This window comes from Lepidochelys olivacea (genome assembly GCF_965140295.1).
Source record: "Lepidochelys olivacea isolate rLepOli2 genome assembly, chromosome: 9".
NCBI classification, from domain to species: domain Eukaryota; kingdom Metazoa; phylum Chordata; order Testudines; family Cheloniidae; genus Lepidochelys; species Lepidochelys olivacea.
In genome coordinates, this window is record NC_140419.1 from 19319849 (window position 1) to 19343661 (window position 23813).

Here is a 23813-nt window from a genome sequence, read left to right on the forward strand (position 1 = left end):
TGTATTAGTAGAAGCATTGCCAGCAGATCAAGGGAAGTGATTATTCCCCTCTGTTCAGCACATCTGGAGTATTGTGTCCAGTTTTGGGACCCCCACTATAGAGAGGATGTGGACAAATTGGAGAGAGTCCAGTGGAGGGCAATGAAAATGATTAGGGGGTTGGGGCACATGATTTATGACGAGAGGCTGAGGGAACTGGGCTTATTTAGTCTGCACAAGAGAAAAATGAGGGCAGATTTAATAGCAGCCTTCAACTACCTGAAAGGGGGTTCCAAAGAGGATGGAGCTCGGCTGTTCCTAGTGGTGGCAGATGACAGAACAAGAAGCAATGGTCTGAAGTTGCAGTGGGGGAGGTCTAGGTTGGATATTAGGGAAAACTATTTCATTAGGAGGGTGGTGAAGCACTGGAATGGGTTACCTAGGGAGGTGGTGGAATCTCCATCCTTTGAGGTTTTTAAGGCCTCGCTTGACAAATCTCTGGCTGGGATGATTTAGTTGGGGTTGATCCTGCTTTGATCAGGGGTTGGACTATATGACATCCTGAGGTCTCTTCCAACCCTCATCTTCTATGATTCTATGAATTGGTATAAAGTGTCCTGTATGTGTAAATAATAGAGTCACAGAATTTAAGGCCAGAAGGGACCACCAGACCATCGAGTCTGACCTCCTGTACATCACAAGCCACCAACACTATCCAGCACCCACACACTAAACACAACATCTAAAATTTGACTAAATAATTATATTTTATTATTATTTTATTATTAACATCAGGCAGCTGAAGGAGCTCAATGGAAAACTCAGATGTAAGTGTTAAGAGTTTCAGAATTAAGTCATCATTGTCTTAGAGGCTTTTTAGATCCAAAGAAAAAAATATGGAAAGAGAGCAATACAATTATTAGATTCTATTAAAGTGTCGCTGCTTTCATATTTAGGTGAAACAGCAAATGTTTTTAATATTCATCAGTTCACTTTACAATTATAGCACCCTCATGAAAAATCAAAGAGGTATGAAATTAACCATCTGTGTCTGGTACTTTAATGCATAGTTAGGCAGACAGATTCAAAATCTGACAAGAAAACAGGACATGTTATCTTGAGTAGTAATCTGTTATGTTAATAGTTCAACTGTGAGCCATGTTACAGACAACTGTATTCCAGCATTTCATGTTGAATGTGTTGTTTTGCATTTATAGTAAGTATCTGGTTTCATTGGTTGTTGTCAGTGTAGGCTGTCGGTTCATGCAGCAATGTAGGCAGCAGATTGGTGGTCCCTCATTTTTCTGTAGCTGTTTTCTATACAGCTCTGCTGTGCTAAAAATAGACATGCTAGATTCTGCAGATCCCTTTTTAACCAGCGGTAAATGCATGTATCAGGTTATTTATCCATGAATCCATGAACAATTATCTGTGTTAACTGCTGACTTTTATTTATTTATGACAAAAAAACAGAAAATATATTTTTAAAAAGCACTTTGATTTCAGTTGGGTAGCATTTTTGGATCATTTCATGGATAATAAACAGCACCTGGGAATAGGAGGAAAGGGCCTTCAGTGGAACCCAAGGAGCTTCAGTGGAATCCAAAGTTACTTTTATTCTCTCCCTTGACCTCATTTCTTTTTAATTGTAACAGTGCACCCATCACAACTTGTCTCTGTGGTCATGTAAAACATGAACTATTTTACAATACATATGTTGCTATGAATGTAAATTAAACCATTAACAAATATAGTGTAGCAATCACCTCCACCAGGCAAAGGCCTGAGAAAACAGATAGGTCTTTCTCCATACCATACTCAGGGTCAGTTAGACTAGCAGTGAAAATGAGGTCTAAAATTTCTCTGTACTGAGAGTACTTTCCCAGCACCCTCTAGATGTTCAAATCTAGAGACTGTTAATCAGAGGCATCAAGCTGATTTCAACTGTTATGATGGATGGGGGAGATTTTGTAAGTTTATTCTTTTTATTTTGCTTTATTAGCAGAACATTGTGATATTCATCCAGCATTAATTGCAGAGGGTGCTCTGTAATATTACATAGTCATGACTTACCATTACCACTTATTTATGCAATATCACAATGAAACCATCACTAAGCAATGTTGAACCATCACATTAAAATTAGCATGTGCCTTTGATCAGCTCCATAGACTCCAGAAGAGCCTCATGTGGGGCTGCAAAAGAACATATGCAGCCAGACAGTATCACTGCTTTCCAGATATCTTTTGAACATCAGCTCTGTACTTTGCAAGGGAGGTAAAGAAGGACAAGTCTACTAAAATGAAAATAATCAACAAATCTCATCCTTTTGTACCTAACCAATTCACAGAGATTAATTTGGGGTTTGGGACTTTCTCACCAGATCCACATAGCTTGTCTGTATATTCTAGTTAGTTGCATTTATAGTAAATAAACCTATGGATGGGCTTTGTTTTAGCAGTTTATCCTTTGGTAATTAGGTTGAGACAGGGGATTTAACAGATCAGCCCCTCAGGGGTTCTTATTTGATTGCCTGGGATGCATATGTTGTATAAAGGTGGGTTTTTTTAGTAGTTAAGTTTCTCAGAATTTTCCTTGAAGGTTTATAATCTAAAGCAGTGATACTGATGGCTGTTATATTTGCTAAAAGGCTATGACTCTGTCTCTGTGTGTAATAGATGAAATGTTTGGTTTTGAAATAATTTCTTGCTTCATGTATAATCTCATTAAATGGAGAGGATTGGCGGTTCAAAAGCCTGTGTTATTTTTTCATTGCTTTTATGCTTGGCCAGGAATTTTGTTTAGCCAAAAGATTTATTTTTTTTTCATTGCATATTCCAATGATAAAGAGACCTAAGGCAAATTAATCAAGATTTTCCAAAGTTAAAAAATAAGTTTTAATTAGCCAGTGGATATGATCAGAGATAACATATATATATATATATATATATGTCTGTTTATATCTCAGCATACTTGGATGGCAGTGGTTTCTATTGCAAAATATGATAATATGTCATTCAGTGACATTTTGGAAAGTGCTGGATAGAAAGCAGTGCCTGTGGTTTGGCAAGATTTTATTTTACTTAGGCCTATTTCTCATTTTGCTGACTATATATTAAGCAGAGTTGACAGATAAATACTGATGTTTTACTTTCTTGGAGATTATAGAGTGACATGCTTTAAGGTCTGACATGGCTGGTGAAGTAGATTAGTTAAACCACTATTACATTTTAGTGGATTTTTTTTTTATTTGGATTTTCCAGAATCATCATCTTGCTTGTACAGTGCTTTTCCCTTCTGTAAACTCTTGTAAAAACTGAAAGTCAGGTGACTTGCTGGATAAAATAAGATTGTCACATCTAGACTAGAGTTTCCATCTAATTTATGCTTATGAAACAAGTTTTGGTTCTGTCTTTTAGTCTATGCTGTTATACTAACTACTGAATTGTGGCACAACTGAAAAGACTCAGCTTGATTTCTGTTCTGAGTGATCACTTTGAAACATAGTAAAATTACTAGTAGTTCCAGTTTTTTTAAGAGATGGGTAATATATGTGTAAAACAAAATCCCTCTGCCCACAGAACATATACTGAGTCTGGGCAAACCCTTTAGCGGTTATGGAAAAGTTAGTTTTGCATAATGTTTTATTACTCTAATTTATGCATGTCTCGGTTCTTCTAGGACCAGCTGGGAAGTGAAACAGGCATGTCAAAAGATCGTGCTTAAACCTTTTCTTATGGTATATTTGGCCTAATCAAAAGCAAGGAGCACTAGAAATTTCACGTGAAAGTTTCCAGCCCATTATCATAAACCTACATGATTGGGATGAACTTCGGAACAACTGTGTCCCAAACTTCTGACTTTGTCATTAACTTCAAAGGGAGCAGGATTGAGCCTCAATATTTTTTCTCCTCTGTTAACATCATGCTGCCTGTTTCCCTTGTTCTCTCTGGTAATTGAAATATTGCACACACCCCTTCTTTTGGTGAGGACATAATAACCCACCTTCATCAGCTGGTCTTGTTAAGAGTTGGTATGGCAACCCCCATTTTTTCATGTTCTCTGTATATCTATATCTATATATATTATTAATGTATTTTACACTGCATGCATCTGATGAAGTGGGCTTTAGCCCATGAAAGCTTATGCTCAGATAAATTTGTTAGTCTCTAAGGTGCCACAAGTACTCCTCGTTCTTAGTTCTGATTCTGATCTCACACTTATTGGAGTTACGCAGGTTATCAGTGGGTGTAACTAAGATCAGAATCAGAGCCATTATGTTATATTGTCCTAAAACCCATGGGAAAGTGTTTAACTAGGAAGCCTCTTACTCAGAGCTAAGAAGCCTGCCCCAAGAGCAGGTCAAGGCTACACAGTGGTAAATACTCTGGCAGATGGTTTATGCTAGATTGCTTCCACCAGTGCTAAAACAGCTGTGAGAGAATATTCAGCTGTAGTCTAATATTTTCAGTGAACACATGGCTATGGAGGCAGAGCCGATTTTTTGCTTAAATGGCCAATTCAAAGAATAAAAGGATTTGACTGATTATGTAGAAATGTAACTTCAGAGATGCTTTGTTTCTCCACTTGTTTAGGGTAGAGGGATAGTTCAGTGATTTGAGCATTAGCCTGCTAAACCCAGGGTTGTGAGTTCAATCCTTGAGAGGGCAACTTGGGATCCTGGGCAAAAACTGGGGATTGGTCCTGCTTTGAGCAAGGGGTTGGACTACATGACCTCCTGAGGTCCCTTCCACCCCTGATCTTCTATGCTTTCAATTATGAGAATCTTTTAAGGGAAAGGAGAGAAAGTGTTTCAACTTTGACCATATTCTAACATCCCCACCAAGGTCTGCACCTTAGGTCACAAACTGCAGTAAGAGTACAGTCTATTTTTAAAGGGTTAATAAATAATTAATAGATGTTTTTAAGGATGTTACAGGCATGAATAGTGTTCGTGGAATAAGTAGAAGGAATTCAAGTTAGTAATAAGTACAACAATGTTGGGGTTCATTAAACAACAAACCAAATGACTGATCAAGGAATAAAACTTTAATAAAACAAATGGGAGGGTGCCTCTGGTGAACTGCTGCACACAGCCATGTGGTATTCCCAACCCCTGCCTTCAGGGCACATCTCCAAATTCTTGTATTCATAATACTGTCCCTTGTGACGGAGCATCTCTAAATTATAATATTCTACAAACATCTCTACAATAAGTAGAGCCAGTGTAAGGGACTGCAGAAGACTTTGTTGCAGCCTAGCTAGGGAACTTCCGCTTTCTCGGAGCCAACATGTTACCGTAGGACATAAAAATCTGGCTATAACCAGCTTCAGGCCGGTTGTGTTTGCCCTGCATGGCCCTTTGCCAGGCAGCAAAAAACCCCTTTAAAAAAGTACCTAATTATATATTCATGAGCTGTTTCTGTGCACTGTTTATTATGGCTCGCTGGTCACCCCTTTGTCAGACTCCGTCCTAGGCAGAGCTCCGGTGCGCTGGGTTCCCCACCTCCATGACAGCAACGCTTGGAGTCCCCATTGCGGGTGTGTCACTTACCTTCATTAAAGCCAATAACTCGCTGCCTTGCTATGTGTAGGCCTCGTTCTTTCAAAGCACTCCTAATAGGCTGCGGCCTAGCACAAAACAGCCGGTCAGGAATTTTTTGACAAATCATTTTTTTCATCAGAAAATGCTGGTTTGTTGAAACCAAACTTTTCCGTAGGAAATGCTCATGCTGATGAATTTCTCAGCTCAAAAAAAAGAAAAAAAAGTTTTGACAAGAAAAAGCTTTGAAATTTTTGAAATGCTTCATTTCAAAATTTCTAGAACAAAAAATTCCAGTTTTCTGGTTTGAACTTTTTGTTTTAAAATTTAAACCAATACTGCTAAATGAATAAAAAACAAATACTCAAATTCAAACGGAAAATATTTGCAATGATGGACATGTAACATTCTTATTGACCCAACCTTTTTTTTTTTTCTTCCAGATTTTCTGTTCATGAAAATTTGTGAGATTTTACCATGTTGTCCTAATTCAAGACAGGAACATTTCTTGAAATCTCAAAAATGTTTCTGGGAATGGAAAAAATGTTTCATGCCCTGCTCTAGCTTTAAGCAACCTATTAACCGGAGCTGGCAGAAAATTTCTGAATTTCAATTTGTCAATGAAAAAATGAGAGGAATTTTTCACAACAGTTTTGTGCAAAATTTTCATCCCATTTTTCAACCAGCTACAGAATTAATCTTTCCATTGGCTTAACTAGGCTTTGAATCAGGCTCATGTCAGCAAACCAAAAATAGAGCTTGTGTATTTTCAAGCAATGATTAATACATTGAGTTGGATTTGAGTTTGTTTTTAAACATCTTTTAAGAAGTTTTCCATGCATAGTCTGAAAATCCTCTCTGAACTTTCACAGCCATTCCAAGAGCAACTGTATAGCTGTCAAGGTTCCTTCCCCACTCTGAACTCTAGGGTACAGATGTGGAGACCTGCTGGAAAGACCCCCTAAGCTTATTCTTACCAGCTTAGGTTAAAAACTTCCTCAAGGTACAAACTTTGCCTTGTCCTTGAACCCTATGCTGCCACAACCAAGTGTGTTAAACAAAGAACAGGGAAAGAGCCCACTTGGAGACATCTTCCCCTCCAAAATATCCCCCCAAATCCTACACCCCCTTCCTGGGGAAGGCTTGATAAAAAATCCTCACCAATTTGCATAGATAAACACTGACCCAAATCCTTGGATCTTAAGAACAATGAAAAAGCAATCAGGTTCTTAAAAGAAGAATTTTAAATAAAGAAAAAGTAAAAGAATCACCTCTGTAAAATCAGGATGGTAAATACCTTACCAGGTAATCAGATGAAAAACACAGAGAATCCCTCTAGGTAAAACCTTAAGTTACAAAAAGACACAAAAACAGGCATATACATTCCATTCAGCACAGCTGTTTTACTAGCCATTAAACAAAAGGAAATCTAACGCATTTCTAGCTAGATTTACTTACTAACTGAACAGAAGTTCTGAAAAGCATTCCTGATCTGTTCCTGGCAAAAGCATCACACAGACAGACAGACCCTTTGTTTCTACACCCCCTCCAGCTTTGAAAGTATCTTGTCTCCTCATTGGTCATTTTGGTCAGCTGCTAGCGAGGTTATCTTAGCTTCTTAACCCTTCACAGGTGAAAGGGTTTTGCCTCTGGCCCGGAGGGATTTTATAGTTCTGTATACAGAAAGGTGGTTACCCTTCCCTTTATATTTATGACAATAGCCAATAAACCCATCTATAGAACATAAGAATGACCATATTGAGTCAGACCAGTGGTCCATCTAGCCCAGTATCCTTTCTTCTGACAATAGCCAATGCCAGGTGCTTTTGGAAGGAATGAACAGCGCAAGTAATCATCAAGTAAAAAAAACTAATGCAGTCTTGGGATCCATCAGGCAAGGTATTTCCAGTAGAGATAAGGAGGTGTTAGTGTCATTACACAAGGCACTGGTGAGACCTCATCTGGAATATTGTGTGCAGTTCTGGTCTCCCTTGTTTAAGAAGGATGAATTCAAACTGGAACAGATACAGAGAAGAGCTACTAGGATGATCCAAGGAATGGAAAACCTGTTTTATGAAAGGAGATTCAAAGAGCTTGGCTTGTTTAGCCTAACCAAAAGAAGGCTGAGGGGAGACATGATTGCTCTCTATAAATATATCAGAGGGATAAATACCAGGGAGGGAGAGGAATTATTTAAACTCAGTACTAATGTGAACACAAGAACAAATGGATATAAACTGGCCATCAGGAAGTTTAGACTTGAAATTAGATGAAGGTTTCTAACCATCAGAGGAGTAAAGTTCTGGAATAGCCTTCCAAGGGGAGCAGTGGAGGTAAAAGACATATCGGGCTTCAAGACTAAGCTTGATGAGTTTATGGAGGGGATGGTATGATGGGATAGCCTAATTTTGGCAATTAATTGGTCTTTGACTATTAGCGGTAAATATGCCCAATGGCCTGTGATGGGACACTAGATAGGGTGGGATCTGAGTTACTACAGAGAATTCTTTTCTGGGTGTCTGGCTGGTAAGTCTTGCCCACATGCTCAGGGTTTAGCTGATTGCCATATTTGGGGTCAGGAAGGAATTTTCCTCCAGGGCAGATTGGCAGAGGCTCTGGGGGGTTTTCACCTTCCTCTGCAGTATGGGGCATGGGTCACTTGCTAGAGGATTCTCTGCACCTTAAGTCTTTAAACCATGAGTTGAGGACTTCAATAGCTCAGACATAGGCAGGGGTTTGTTACAGGAGTGGATGGGTGAGATTCTGTGCCCTGCATTGTGCAAGAGGTCAGACTAGACGATCATATTGGTCCCTTCTAACCTTAAAGTCTATGAATGTAAGTGATCTATCCCTTGTCACCCATTCCCAGCTTCTGGCAAACAGAGGCTAGGGACACCATCCCTGTCCATACTGGCTAATAGCCATTGATGGACCTATCCTCCGTGAACTTATCTAGTTCTTTTCTGAACCCTGTTGGCCTTCACAACATCTCTGGCAAGGAGTTCCACAGGTTGACTGTGAGTTGTGTGAAGAAATACTTCCTTTTCTTTGTTTTAAACCTGCTGCCTATTAATTTCATTTGGTGACCCCTCGTTCTTATATTATGAGAAGGAGTAAATAATACTTCCTTATTTACTTTCTCACACCAGTAATGATTTTATAGACCTCTATCATATCCCCCCTTAGTCGTCTCTTTTCAAAGCTGAAAAGCCCCAGTCTTATTAATCTCTCCTCATATGGAAGCTGTTCCATACTCCTAATCATTTTTGTTGTCCTTTTCTGTACCTTTTCCAATTCCAATATATCATTTTTGAGATGGGGCTACCACACTTGCACGTGGCATTCAAGATGTGAGAGTAACATGGATTTATATAGAGGCAATATGATATTTTCAGTCTTATTAACTATCCCGTTTCTAATTATTCCTAACATTCTGTTTGCTTTTTTTGACAGCTGCTGCACACTGAGTACATGTTTTCAGAGAACTATCCACAATGACTAAAAGATTCTTTCTTGAGTGGTAACAGCTGATTTAGACCCCATCATTTTATATGTATAGCTGGGATTATGTTTTCCAGTGTGTATTACTTTGCATTTATCAACATTTTGTTGCCCAGTCACCCAGTTTTGTGAGATCCCTTTGTAACTCTTTACAGCCTGCTTTGGTCTTGACTATCTTAAGTAGCTTTGTATTGTCTGGAAATTTTGCCACCTCACTGTTTACTCCATTTCCAGATCATTTATGAATATGTTGAACAGTAAAGGTCCCAGTAGAGACCGCTGGGACATTACACTATTTACCTCTCTCCTTTCTGAAAACTGACCATTTATTCCTACCCTTTGTTTCCTATCTTTTAACCAGTTAACGATCCATGAGAGGACCTTCCCTCTTATCCCATGACAGCTTACTTTGCTTAAGAGCCCTTGGTGAGGGATCTGGTCAAAGGCTTTCTGAAAATTGAAGTACACTTTACACTGTCCACTAGTTGATCCACTCAAAGAATTCTAATAGATTGGTAAGGCATGATTTCCTTTTACAAAGACCATGTTGACTCTTCTACAAATCATGTTCATCTATGTGTCTAATAATTCTTTTCTTTACTATAGTTTAAATTTTTCCCTGTATAGAAGTTAGGCTTACCAGCCAGTAATTGCCATGATCGCTTCTAGAGCCTTTTTTAAAATTGGAGTTACATTAGCTATCCTGCAGTCATTTGGTACAGAACCTGATTTAAATGATAGATTATATACCACAGTTAGTAGTTCTGCAATTTCACATTTGATTCCTTCAGAACTCTTGGAAGTTGCCTCCAAAGGTTAGACTACTAGAACCAACAAGCCTCCTACTGGAGATGGAGCTGTTCACCCTTTTTCAGAAATGTCCCTTTGTGCCCAGAGGAGAATTCTCTCCTTGCTGCAGCATGTAAGATCCTTGTAAAGGACATTCTATTATACAGCTGAAACAAACTATTCCTTTTTCCCGCATAGGCTTAAGAAGAGACAGACTGCATTTGTACTGTATGCTAGGGGTGTGATTCCCCTGTATGTGTACACATACTCAATCTATCTCTCCTTGAGCTAGAGTAAGTATAAAGAACAGCATAGGAAGTGAGGAACATCTGAGGAAGTGAGCTGTAGCTCACGAAAGCTTATGCTCTAATAAATTGGTTAGTCTCTAAGGTGCCACAAGTCCTCCTTTTCTTTTTGCGAATACAGACTAACACGGCTGCTACTCTGAAACCTAGCATAGCCACAGTAGCACAAGCAGCAGCAGCAGAGGAAAGGCTGAGCCATGGGTGGGTATGTACTTGCCATTACCTGTGCTACTGCATCTACAATACTATTTCTTCTACTCACGCTAGCTCAGTGCAAGCTGGCATAAGTACATGTACATGAGCAGGGGACTCACACCCCTAGCTTGAAGAGTAGATGTAGGCACATACAGTAAAGAGAAAGTGTTACAAGTTCTTATCTAATGTAATTTGAATGAAGTGATTAGAACTACACCAAGGATGAAGCTGTCTCAGAGCCACTAAGACAAATATACACTTAGTGTTCCATACTTACCTATATCCAAGCATATACAATAAGTATTCCAGGCCAGATTCTCAGCTGGTGTAAATCAGCATAGCTCCATTGAAGTCAACTGAAGCTAGATCCTGGCCTGGAGGATCCTGGAGGATCTCTCCTTCTACATTCCAGAGTCCTCCCCACAAATCACGTCAATATGGTAAGACCAATGTAGCCTTGCTGACATTGGTTGCCAGCACTCATCTGCCCTCTATGTCTTAATGGAGGAGACTACATAAAAACCAATTCTGTAAGGTGCTGGGATCCCTAAGCTTTCACTGAAGTCAACAGGAGTTGAGGACACATGAATTTTGAATGAGGAGCTCAGGCCCTGGCAAAATCAAACCCTAATACTGCCTCAGGTGTCATTAACTTTTCATGTACCTTTCGTGGGGATCATCCTCAGTTCAAGGGGAAGCCTGTGGCTTAGTGTGGCTTCCTTAAACTTGGTGGAAGCCTGGCCCTGAGTGCCTTTACCACTTAGCCCATGGGATAGGTGTTGTGTGAAGGGTGAAGGTGGCCCTGCAGAGGAGGGGGATGTGACGGGTTGGGTCACAGAGACCCCCTTGGGACTGCCACATGATGTGCTGAGCCTGTTTTCCCTGGCAGCTTGGGACTTCAGTACCCTGTCTTGCTGAGCCAGACACGCTAGCCTGCTGCAAATACAGACCCAGGTCTGAACCATGTCCTCCAAAAGCTGCAGACTTCACTGAAGATGGCTTAGAAAGTGTTCCTGTCTCTAGGATCCAGATACCCAGTTCCCAATGGGATCCAAACCCCAAATAAATCCATTTTACTCTGTATAAAGCTTATACAGGGTAAACTCATAAATTGTTCACCCTCTATAACACTGATAGACAGATATGCACAGCTGTTTGCTCCCCCAGGTATTAATTACTTGCTTTGGGTTAATTAATCAGCAAAAGGTGATTTTCTTAAATATAAAAAGTAGGATTTAAGTGTTTCCAGGTAATAACAGACAGAACAAAGTAAATTACCAAGCAAAATAAAACAAAACCACGCAAGTCTAAGCCTAATATAGTAGGGAACCAAATGTAGGTAAATCTCACCCTCAGAGATGTTCCAATAAGCTTCTTTCACAGACTAGACTCTTTCCTATTCTGGATCCATCACTCCCCTCCCACCACCACCCGTAGTTGCTGTCCTTTGTTCCAGTTTCTTTCAGTCATCTCTTTGGGGTGGAGAGGCTATTTCTGAGCCAGCTGAAGACAAAATTGAGGTGTTTCCAGGTCTTTTTATATTCTCTCTCTTGTGGAAACCCCTTTGTTCTCCTGTGCAAAATCACAACAACAAGATGGAGTCTGTAGCCACCTGGGCAAGTCATATGTCTATGGCTGATTGAGCTTTTTGCAGGCCGATGCCATTGTTTACATGTTAGTTTGAACATTCGAGGAAAGCTCAGATGTGGATTGGCGTCTCCCAAAGTCCATTGTTAGTTAAGTGTTTCTTGATTGGGCACTTACTGAGAATAGTCCTTTCTCAAGAAGCTGACCAAATGCTTCACTGAGGCTACTTAGAATCAAACAAGTACATAGCCAATATTCATAACTTCAAATACAAAAATGATACACACATACAGACAGCCTAATCATAACAAGCAAACTACAACCTTTCCATAGACACCCTACTTGGCCTCCTCTGTACAAGACCTGGTGCAACCCTAGGACCCTGGTTGCTACAATGATCTATACAGTCACAGTTCCTGTCAATAATGTCACAGGGGGAAGCATCTATGATACCTCAGGAACATTGAAACCTGGGTTTCCACATTTGTGTGGGCTGTGAGCTAGTCATCCAGCAGTGAGCACTAATATAAAATATACAATATGGGCAGCCTCCAGTTCTCTGTATTACAGTTGATTGAAAACTTTCTGTCAAAACTGGTTTTCAACAGAAAACTGTGTTTTCATCTAAATGAAATTATTTTTGCAAAAATTGTCTGCTTTCCTTGGAAAATGTTGATATTCTTAATTAAAACATGAATGCACCCAACCTAAAATATTTTGATTTGGATATGCTACTGTGGTGTCTCTAAGGAGTTGAAATTTAGTTGCCTCATGTCCCCATTCTCCTCTATGAGCCAGGCTTTCCAACCAGACTTCATCTCCCATGATGCACAACTTCGCCCTCACCAAAAGGAAAGGCCCTGGTGCATGATAGGTGATGTCTATAGAGGAGAATGGGTGCATGAGGCATCAGAACTATCACTCCATAAAAGCACCATAGAATTTCTGAATCAAAAAGTTTCAGGTTTTGGCTGAAACATATTGGTTTTTGATCTTATGCGAAAGAAAGAAAGAAAGAAAGAAAGAAAGAAAGAAAGAAAGAAAGAAAGAAAGAAAGAAAGAAAGAAAGAAAGAATCCCATTTTCTGACCAGCTCTACTCTGGATATTTCTATTTTCCTTATATTTTATTGAAGCTGCCTGTTGTCAATAATAACAAGCCCCACAGGACCCTGGTTGCTACAATGTAAGTGTAAATTTTCATCCCCACTTTCTCAGAATTTGCTGCTATGTTCCCAAAGAAGGATTCTGTCCTTGCTGCAAGCATTTGAGGATCTTATGTACATGGTAGAACTAAACACATTTTTCTACTGTGAGCAAGTGAGCTTCTAAACTGTGTATATACCTTCCATGCTTTAATTCACAGTGAGCACAATTCACCATGAGTAAACCAGTCAGAGAGGTTTATCCACTGACAATGAAGTCAATGGAATCCTCATGCTCACAAGGGCAGTATTTGGCAAAGAGATGCCAAAAGATCCTAACTAGATTAAATGTTGATTTTAATGGATGTCATAGCTTTGTCTCCTGGACATTCTCGTGTTATTCCCTTATTCTCAATTGCCATTGAGCCATTGAGTGACCTGCAACAAGACACTTTATTTCTGTGTCTCTGTTTCCACTCCCACTCTTTGTCTATTTAAGTTGTAAATTATTCATGGCATGGTTTTCCCCTTACTATGTCTTAGTACAGTACCCAAAACAATGGGACTCTGCTCTCTATTGAGGCTTCTAAGAACTACCCTCATGCCAGTAATAAATAAATAATTATTATCCGAGGTTCTCAAAGCCATAGTTGTGTTCAAACAAAACATCTACACACCTGAAAATGCTAAAAAAATTAAAATAAAGATTAATTCTTCTGTCAGTTATGCCTGTGAAACTTCATTGTTTTCAATGACAGCAGAATTTAGCCCCTAATATTTAAATGAGGAATGCCCCTGGTTTTGTTGTAGTTACCAGAGCTTCATTTGGAGATTATTACCCAGCATTCTGGATTTCCAGCACTAATTATTGGTTTGTTAATCTGTGCTACACTGCAGGATTTATGAATTCATTGTGCCTCAGTTAATTCCTTCTCTATTAAAGCCATTTCTTTATTTGCTTTATTCATTTTTTTCATACTCACCCAGCAGTTAGGTTTTTGAATCAAGATTCATCTGCAGTGTCACTGCTGGTCAAGTCAAATATTGAGTATTATACAATAAATAGGAAAAATTAATATTTGCTTGCCTTTTGGTCTTTCTCATTCATACTTACCAAATTAATATTTTGTATAGAATTTTACATTTGGACAATACGATCGCCTATGATCTTAAAAGTTAAAAAGCCAGATGGTTTTGAATTCCGGTAATCCTCAGTCGTGCTCAATAGAATAGGATTTCTAGTCATACATTTACTAATTATCTCTGTGCAGCACTCAAGGTAAATTTTGACACAAGCACTTTAATAACGTAATTAAAAATGTATAACAGGATTAAAAATTAATTTAAAGATATCATACAAAATTTCAAATTTGGAATACATTAAATGACTGGATTAAGGCACACAGTTTTAAAGGACCTGTAGTTAGTAGATTACAGGCATGTTTTGGACACTAATAAGACGTCATGAAAAATAATGCTAGCTTCAAATCAAGGAAAAAATAGATCTCATAATCTCCTGGGGATTCATTCATAGAGAGAACACATTTACTTTTGTTAGTATTTAGCACACTCTTGGTATCATACAAATAATGATCATATTTATTAATGGGCACGAGAAGGCAGTAGTAAAGTGGAATAAAAGAAGCTATTAATAATTTAGAAGTTGAATTTGAGGTAATGGAGAAAGAAAATCAGCTGTTGGAGTGTTTTCAGCATGCTGTTATGCCTACCTTTCATAGATTCTTGTAGTTATGTGGTTAATCCATATATTAATTCAGGGTAAATCCATGGTTAAGGGAGGTCATTTGTGTACCCTGTTGCTACTCACCAATAGTATATTCATCCTACTTTGCTTAGGTCATGTACATTGGTATCATTTAGCAGGTGTGCAACCCCCACACAACGCAGACTTCCTGTTCAACACTGCACAGGGAGTGGAAGGGGCAGTGTAAGGATGGACTGTGTGGAGCATCTGCTTCTGCACAGATTCTTCCATGTTCTTCCTCTATCTTCAGGGAGCAGGTGTGTAAAGGTCCACAGAGGCTGCTTCAGCCGCTGGGCTGACGTCGCTTCAGTACAACAATTCTGCAGACTTGGGGAGGAGGGTCTAGATTGGGTCTAAATTCCCATTTTAATGTCAAGGTACAAAATTAGTAAATAAGAACTGGAAGGTTTGATGCTGCCTTCTTTATATACTACTAACATCCAGTATCTCCTACAGGAGCTTTAGGTGCACAGGAATGGAGGATCAGAACATGAAAGATAAAATAAATAAATGAAGACAGATCGATTAAGCGCTGTAGCTATTTATAGTTGGAATATTTGAATATGTATTCTTTAAGTACGCTATTGCAATGTAGACTCCTTGAGAACTACCTTTATAATTTTTAATAGGTCAGACAGGTCTATTTAGGGAAAAAATAAGCTGTTTTTAATTCTGCCAGCTTTCTATCTTGGGACTGCCCTTCATCTGTGTATGTAACTGCTGTGTGAATCAACAGCAGTAAATGACCCTAAGCCTGTAAAGTCACACCAGGGCCCAAATATACAGAAGGGTTTAATTAGAAATTGCCAATGATAACAGACAAACATCTGTAATAAAACATCAAAGACAAAATGCATTTCAAGTGACAAGTGCCAAAAAACCCATGTATAATTTATAATGTTACTTAACATGCAGAACATCTTAGTTATTCTATTACCGTTTCCTTCCTTCGGGTGTCTCTTTGTGCCTGGGTGCTTTTTTGTACTGAGCAATGGCAATTCACTCCTTCTTTTCAGAATGTAAATGACTGAAAAATCCCTTTGTAAAAATACTTATCTTGAAACACTGGCTGAAACAAAAACCCAATCATTGTGCAAGTGAGATGGATTCAGTCTTTCCTGACTCTGAAAATTTGCTCCAAAGGCTCTTATATATTGCCAACAAGTCAGTTTTAAAAATGATGATCCAATAAAGATTCTGAGGAAAATTGGAAAAAAAATAGTACAATGTGTTTCTTTAAAATGATTCCTTTTCACTGACTTATTTTAAATTATAACATTTTGCTGCGAATGTAACTCTTGTGAATTTGAGAAATTAGTAGCTCTTGCTAGGACCAGATGCTCTGGAAATTTCCCACATAGGCACCAATTCAGGAAATCATTTTAAGCCAATGCTGAGCTATAGGAATATCTTTCAGTTCCATGGACTTCAATGGGATTTAAGCATATGTTTAAGTGCTGTCCTGGTGGTTTCCTGAATTGGGGCCATATTTTTTCTATGTAATTTATTACTAATCTCTGCTCATCCTACCTTCCAAATCACTGGTTTTGTCAAGCATGGATCTCTATAGTATCTAAGCACAGTTATTTTTTAAAAAATCACGTCTTGGTTGTCTGCTTGAGGGAAAAATAATCTTATAGTGTACATAAGGTGTAGGATGATAGAGGAAAAAGAAAATGGTGTGCATGACAATAACTCCTTTCTTGGGGGCCAACTTTCTCAAAGCTTAATGTCTTGTGTTCAGTTCTAATATGAGCTTAGTCTGATCTCCAGCAATAGGGTGTTTATCTGCCAGAGGCCCTCTACTGAAAATGTCCTTCCACAGCCTCGTGAGAGATTTATGCTTGTCTCCATCAGTGATAGTGTTCTGCAAATCAAAGTGTTCTTAGATGATTGCACAGAGAGAGGCGGTCCCTGAGGTAGCCATATGCTATTCCACTGAAGACTTCAGAAATTAAGACTAGGACATTAGACTTGATGAACAGTTTGATGTGGAGCCAATTCAGACCACAGTTATCATGTCACTGAGCTGTCTTTCTCAATTCAATTTTCTACATGGCTTATATGGAAATACTAAAAATCAGGCCAAAACAGGACTGTAACCCAACTTCCCTCCCCCGCTAAAAACACCCCTAAGAGGATGTTTTTCAAAATCCAGGATGGGGTGGGTAGGTGTTGCTAGAACCTTCTGCAGCTTTTCAACCCAAATTCCCCTAATAACATTTGCTCAACAGAGAGTTTAAAAGAAAGAACTATAATATCTTCAAAAGGAAAAAGAGGACATTAAAAAATGTGATACAAACCTTCAGCAAATGACAAAAGTCATTTCACATCTCTGTGCCTCTGTTTCTCCTTTGAGTGTCTTGTCTATATAGACTGAAAGCTCTTCAGGTCAGGTTAGACTGTCTCTTACTATATGTGTGTACAACGCCTTGACCAATGGGGCCCTGATCTTGGTTGGAGCCTGGAAACCCAACTGTAAAGCAAACAAACAAGCAAAAATAAATAAATAAACAATAGCCTTTGAAGAAATAGATACAAGCAGAATAAATATAATCCAGTTCCTAAACACCTGATATACTATTAAGAGTGCCAGCACTCTCTCAGCCAATACTTCTTTAGTAGCTCTCCTTCCATGCACAGTGCTTGTTGTGTGGGTTCTCTGATAGCTCTCTCTCAGTGTAGAGCTTTGCTTATATGGGTTCTGTGTCAGCTGTCTTCCTCCATGTGGAGCTTCATGGGCTTGAGTTCCCTGAGCAAAGTCCATGACTCATTTTTATTCTTCCACCCTTACCTACGTGGACATGGGTCTACCAGATACAAGCTATTACAAAGGCAACAAACAGCCTCTGTGGGCTCCAGAGAATCAATCCCAGCCATGCAGAACAATACCTCCTCCGGAGGAAACTCACTATAAGGCAAAAGTCTCATCTAAATTCCCAGATCTCTTCCTAGACTACTAAACCAGTGTGACCTTGTAACCAATCTGATTTTGTAGCTCAAGCCCAACTCCATGAAGCACGCTTTAGTTGTGAAGAGCACAGTCAGCAAGACTTTCCTAAAGTCACACCATTAGTTAGAATAATGATAATGAGACCTTCCTGTACCTGGAGGGGAATGCTGTAACACAATGTGAGGAAAAGAATAAGTCTAGATCTTGGAGTGTTTTTTCTGAGGGATATACACAGGGGTCTTCAAAGACTTCTGGAAATAGAGGCTTAACAACTCATTACTTTTGCTGCTCACCAGGGAAATATTATCTAACCAAATAAGTAGGGTTAACATATAAACATGAAAAATTCTCTCCTCTGGAAATCTGTCATATACCCTGGCCTGGTCAAAAAAATATCACCACAACACAAAGTTTTTATTCTAGCTACATACCCAGTTCTTAGTTAAGTCAGACATCAGCCCCTCACCACATGTGAAATAGATCTCAGCACCTCCTTCTCGGGAAAACAGTGATATTACTGTATCAGTAATATTATACCTGTTCTGAAAGTTGCAGAATTGACTGAACCATAAAGTGGTTCATCAGGCTTTATATCTCCTTATGTTAAGGCTTAAGATCAAGGGCCAGATTTTGATACTTCCATTTGCAAGTACGTAAGGAGAAGGGGGAGTGTACAGAAAAGCTCCCTCTGCATGGTACATGCAACATCCTATTACAAGTGCTATCTCTGTTCCTGTAGGAGCTTCAGTAGGTGCCTCTTGTTGGAAAATGACGTTCCAGAAAGAGTGAAAGGGGCTGGGAAGAGCTCAGGAAAAAGTGCCTCCTCCACCCCCTTCCAAAGTAGGCTGCACCATCACATCGTCTCCATGTGCACTTGCACCATTCAGGAAGGGATTGTGTCTCGGGGGTGGACAACCAGAAATGAACATTGGGGGATATTATAAATACAGGAAGTGCAACTTGCCTTGTCCATTACTCATGCCAGTGACTAAATGCCATGCTTTGGTCCCAAACAAAACAATAAGGATATATGTATAATAAAACAAAACTCACTTAAATGCTTCTCAAAGTATAAAAATAGCCCACTGACCTTTGACTGAGTTGTTATTAAAGGTTGTAATAAAAGTAGCCACATAGTGTCAGCTAGACGGCAGATGTATTTTGGTTGGTTGGTTGTTTTTTTGCCAGCTAGCTGAGTACACTGGCCACACAGTGATGAATTACACTGAAGACTTCTTGTTTTCTTCAACAGCTACAGAGTCAATAAGAACATGACTGAGCATAAAAATCTGAAGGTTTGTCCCTTCAGCAACACACCTTTGCCACCTGTATAGACAGTCATCCTGTAATACTGCTGACACTCGGAGGCTTGCAATAATTTCCCCTGAGATATACCATGTGTTAGAACTCTGCTACCTTGTCACAATGACTATCCATCATGTATAGCTCAAAGTTAGTGATTTTCTGTTAAATCTGTATGTTTGTTTTTTGTTCGTTTGTTTGAATTCATGTGCCCTTTCATGATAGGTGTTTACATTCTGCATACGGATGTAACTAACCATTTGTTCTCCTGTAAAAAACCTACATACAATAAATATTCGGTACAAAGTGTATATAAAAAGAGATTCATATAAAATTAGATAATCTGAAAATATGAAGCTAAAAAGGAAAGGAAAGCACAATGTCACAGCGTAAGGAGACACAAGCAGGAGCTACATATGACAGGCTGGATTTTTAAACAAGTTCTGCTACCATTTGGGAGCAATGGGAGCTGCTGGTTGCTGAGCAGTTTTGAAAATATGGATGCTTCAAATAGGTTTCTAAAAGGGAAGTGAGCTCTTTTTTGAAAATCCAACCATGCAATGATTGGTGCTTTGTAAATACCTAAAATATATAGCTTAGATTGTAGTATATTAATTCATGATTTAAAATACTTAAAACTACCCTGAGAAAAGAAACCATGCTAAATATTGTGCAGAATATTTTTGCACTCTGAAGATGAGGAACCATAGATTGTGTCTAACATTTTCAAAAATGGGTCCCTAAAGTTAAGCTCCTAAATCTATGTTTAAACATTCAAATACAGGGTCTGAATTTTAAAGTGCTAACAATGAGCAGTACTGATTAAACAGAAGGGAAAACTGGCCCTTATATTCTAAACAAAAAATACAGTTCAGAAACATAAAGTAGCAGATGATCAGATAGGTGAAATTTAGAATGAAGAATTATTCTTCTTTAATGGATAGGTTAATGATAAGGAGATAGATTTACAAAGGTATTTAGGCACCTAAAGATTAAGATAGGCACATAACCTGTTTAGGTGCTTTTGTAAATCCCACAAGGTGTCTAAGTACTATTGAGGTCCAGATATACCTTGTGTTTGGAAGAAGGAGTAGATTCTTGATTTATGAAGAAAGGGAAAGAATTCCAGTTGTAAGGAGCAAGATGGAAGAAAGTAAAAAGATGGGAGTGGAAGAAATGTGTGGCAGATGGCATAATAGATATTAGAGTGGGAGCCTATTTCCTTGCATTTTACAGTGTTAAGAAAGCTCTGAATCAAATTAATTACCAATAATTATGACAGATTGCATTTCTTGTTCTCAGTGGATAAGACTCATAAAAAGGCTAGGCCTGTTGGTACATATGCCAGTGTATACCTTCTGGCTTCTTTTTTTCCCCTCATCCCCTTCCTTTTCTTCTACAGGCTTGTAGGGTAATGCAGCGCCTAGAAATATGCCTCTGCATGGTGCTCCTTTAAGGAACAATATATTTTCCCTGGAAACATCAAGGCTATAATTCTCCAAAGTACTGGCGTCTGCAGGTCATAATTCAGGAAATGTTCTTATACCACATAAGTATGTTTCCTTTTCTTATTTCACCTTCAATAGAAATAGCTGCACATTTACTTTCTAGTGTTTGTCGTTGATGATAATTATCCAGTAATTGACGTACATGGGAGAACTATGCTTTTATATTTGTGTACAGCTAGTAGTTACTTAGGGTTCTTTATATTTCTGGAAAACGGCTATCAGACTCAATTTGTTTCCAGACCCATATAGAAATCCAAACTCAATTATAAAGACACATAAGAGATAAAAGTAGTATTTAATCCTGAAATATTTGTAATAGAGTTAAAGATTTAAATTAAGCTAAGTGATTTTGAGGTTTGCAATTTGGGAAGTAAGAAAATGTAATTAACATCCTCCTAAGTGTTAATGGACTATATCTTGTATGGCTCCTGACTGGCAGTCAAAGATACGTATTAGATCTAGGAGAACTGGGAGACCACTAGATAGTAGCCTTTCTTTCAGTCTGTAACAAGCTTTTTGAGGCAGGGACTGTAATTTATTATATGTTTGTATACTGCATAATGCATGGGACCCTGATCTGGTCAAGGTCACTGGGCATAATATTAATTAAAAATATGCTATAAACTCAAATTAAAGGAAATACTTTCATTGGACCTAAAGAATTCTGGGAGTTCAAGGATTTAGGAGTTGAAAAAAGGGATCCTCAAGACTCTCATAGGGCCCAAGGATTCTACCGAAGCTTTGTTTTTTTTAAAATTGATGGTGAAACTAAGTTTATATGGTCTGTATCATGCCCTGGCCACATATGGTTGTTTTAGCTGGGGAAAGGAAGGATTTCTTAGCCTATCCAGTAAGCTAAGATTAGTATTTTGTCCCACATCATTAGAATGAATATAGATGTCTGTCAACTTCTACATCCAGCCTTAATATATATTGTTTTATGGACTTTACCATTTGATCCAAATTGTACAATAGCTAAAATTATTTCATATGGGTTAAGGTTAATTTTGCTATGTATTTAAGCTTAATCGTTAACAATTTCCTGGCTGATGACAGTAACAGGGGTCATAAGCCAAACTTAAGCCATGTCATTGCACTAAGAAGCCTAGAGAAAGCTAATTCACCAGTTAAATTAGGTTTCAGAGTTTCCAGCCTTCTGGAAATCTGCTTGTATAAAAATCAGAGTTTTAGGCTTAGTCATTTGGGTGACTAGTCTTGCATAAAATTAGCCTTAACTGAATATTCAAACTAGTAATGCTCAGGCTCTCAAATATTCTTGGGAAACAATCACAGAAGGATTGCAAAATACAATGAAGTTGAAATTTTCTTTCATATCTGAATGAACCTTCATTGAAAAAGATTCCTGTGTTATGCTCTTCTCTAATCTGGAGTACTCCTTGCTGGTCAGATCCTATTACATTGTGAATGGGAAGATCCATTGAAGGTGTTATACCTAATTTTTTGATACTTTTTTTACGTGTTTACTTACTTTTAACTACTTACAACTTTTAAATTTATTTTGATGCAGTTAGATTAATGTCCAAATAATGAAGGAGAAAGTTGTATTTTCACTGTTAGGTTGACTTTAGCTTATGGTAATATTTATGTCTGTGCAGAGGCCTAAAATCAGCTTACATTCCACTCAGGGCCTATTTTGAGCACTTAAGTGGTGCATTAGCCTTGAGTTGGCCCTCTGCATGGGGGGTTAATTTTGCCCAAAGTGAATGTCAAGTATAACTCAGACTGAATGTTATGTCACTAAGGAACTAATTTAAATTGAAGTATCTGAAAGCTCTTTAAAGATGCTTCTGAGGTAATGCCTTCATGTTTTTTACTAAATATGTTTATCAGGCATATAGTACGTCCATGTAACTATTGAACCCTTAACTAAGATGACGACTTAAACTAACACCATTCACAGACGAGAAGGCAGTTCAGAAATCTGGCTTGAATTCTTTTGAAGTTGTGGGTCAATGTCTTTCCATCTGTCTTTTCATGGCTAAAAATATAGGTTGTATAGTTAAAATGAATTTCAACATCAGGAAGCTAATCTAATACATTCTTAGGTCTCAGTGTTTCCTTTCATATACCTAGGTGCATTTTATAGCATCTCTTTGACATCCACCCGCTGTACTGCGCTTTCATGGAAGTAAGTATTTGGGCATTTTTCATGGTATGCAGTGAACACACAAAATAGCTTATACACTCTAAGCTCCAACAGTCATTTTGGCAGGATTCTTCTGGTGGGCAAAGAAAGCAGAGTTAGGCCCCATGGGACTGGATTTGCATCATTTTTCCAATATTATGGATACAAATGTTCATAGAAACTAACCAGTATTCCCAGAATAGGGAATCAGTGGTAACAGTTACTTACTTTCTTATTGACTATTTCTTTATATAAATGAATTTATTGCAAGGTACAGTGCATATAAATATATCTTTTCAGACTTGCTGTAAATATATAATCAGAAAAATGAGTTTGCTAGTCTCAGCTCATGTAGTATTGATCAAATCTCTTCCTAAAAAAGCAAATACAATTTGATACAAGTTGCTATTTATCTATGCCTAGGAAAGACAAATGAATAATCAGCAGGGAGACCACATTTAAGTAATAAGACACAGCAGGACATGCCATCGTTACGGTAGACACCCTGAAGTGTCTTAATGTGATTATAATGTGGCTTCCTTAAACAAAACAATTATAACAATCTTAGGTAATATATTATTATCAATATTATTCAGAGTTAACTGTAGATCTGAGCAAATACATTTTTATTACACAACTTAAACATTGTAACATGCAGTTTTATAAGACATTTCCAAAACCAGTTTATCAAAAATCATTCCAATCATTATATTTTAAGATGTCACCTTAATTGAAATTTACAGCAGCCACACTATATGAAAAATGATATTTAAAATACCACTACTTTTTATTAAAAGGTTGTTTAATTGTATTTACATAAATTATGCAAGTCCTGCTTTGCAATTACATATCTGTCATTGACACAATGTTGTATTTTTCCCTCTCACACTCCCTCACCACATGGCAGTAAAATTTAAAAACAGTTTAAATGAATTATTAGTGGCAGCATTATTTTCAAGACCCATTGAAGCTAATTTGAATATATTAATTATGTTTTCCTGAGTTAATAGTTGCTGCACTTGTGTTCTTTTCACAAATGAGAAAAAGTAATAAACAAAATATAAATGCACATATTATTTTTAATTCAATTTACATTTC

At 38.1% G+C, this 23813-nt stretch overlaps 1 long non-coding RNA gene across 1 annotated transcript in view; it reads right to left on the reverse strand.

Moving 5' to 3' along the window:
• Positions 1-14747: 14747 nt before the first annotated feature.
• LOC311526767 overlaps positions 14748-23813 on the reverse strand; it is a 67152-nt gene continuing 58086 nt past the window's right edge. Inside the window, exons 2-3 of the long non-coding RNA XR_014713126.1 lie at positions 17110-17282; positions 14748-15265 (exon numbers count right to left, since the gene is read on the reverse strand). This is a non-coding gene — a long non-coding RNA (uncharacterized lncRNA). The remainder of the gene's footprint in view (positions 15266-17109; positions 17283-23813) is intronic.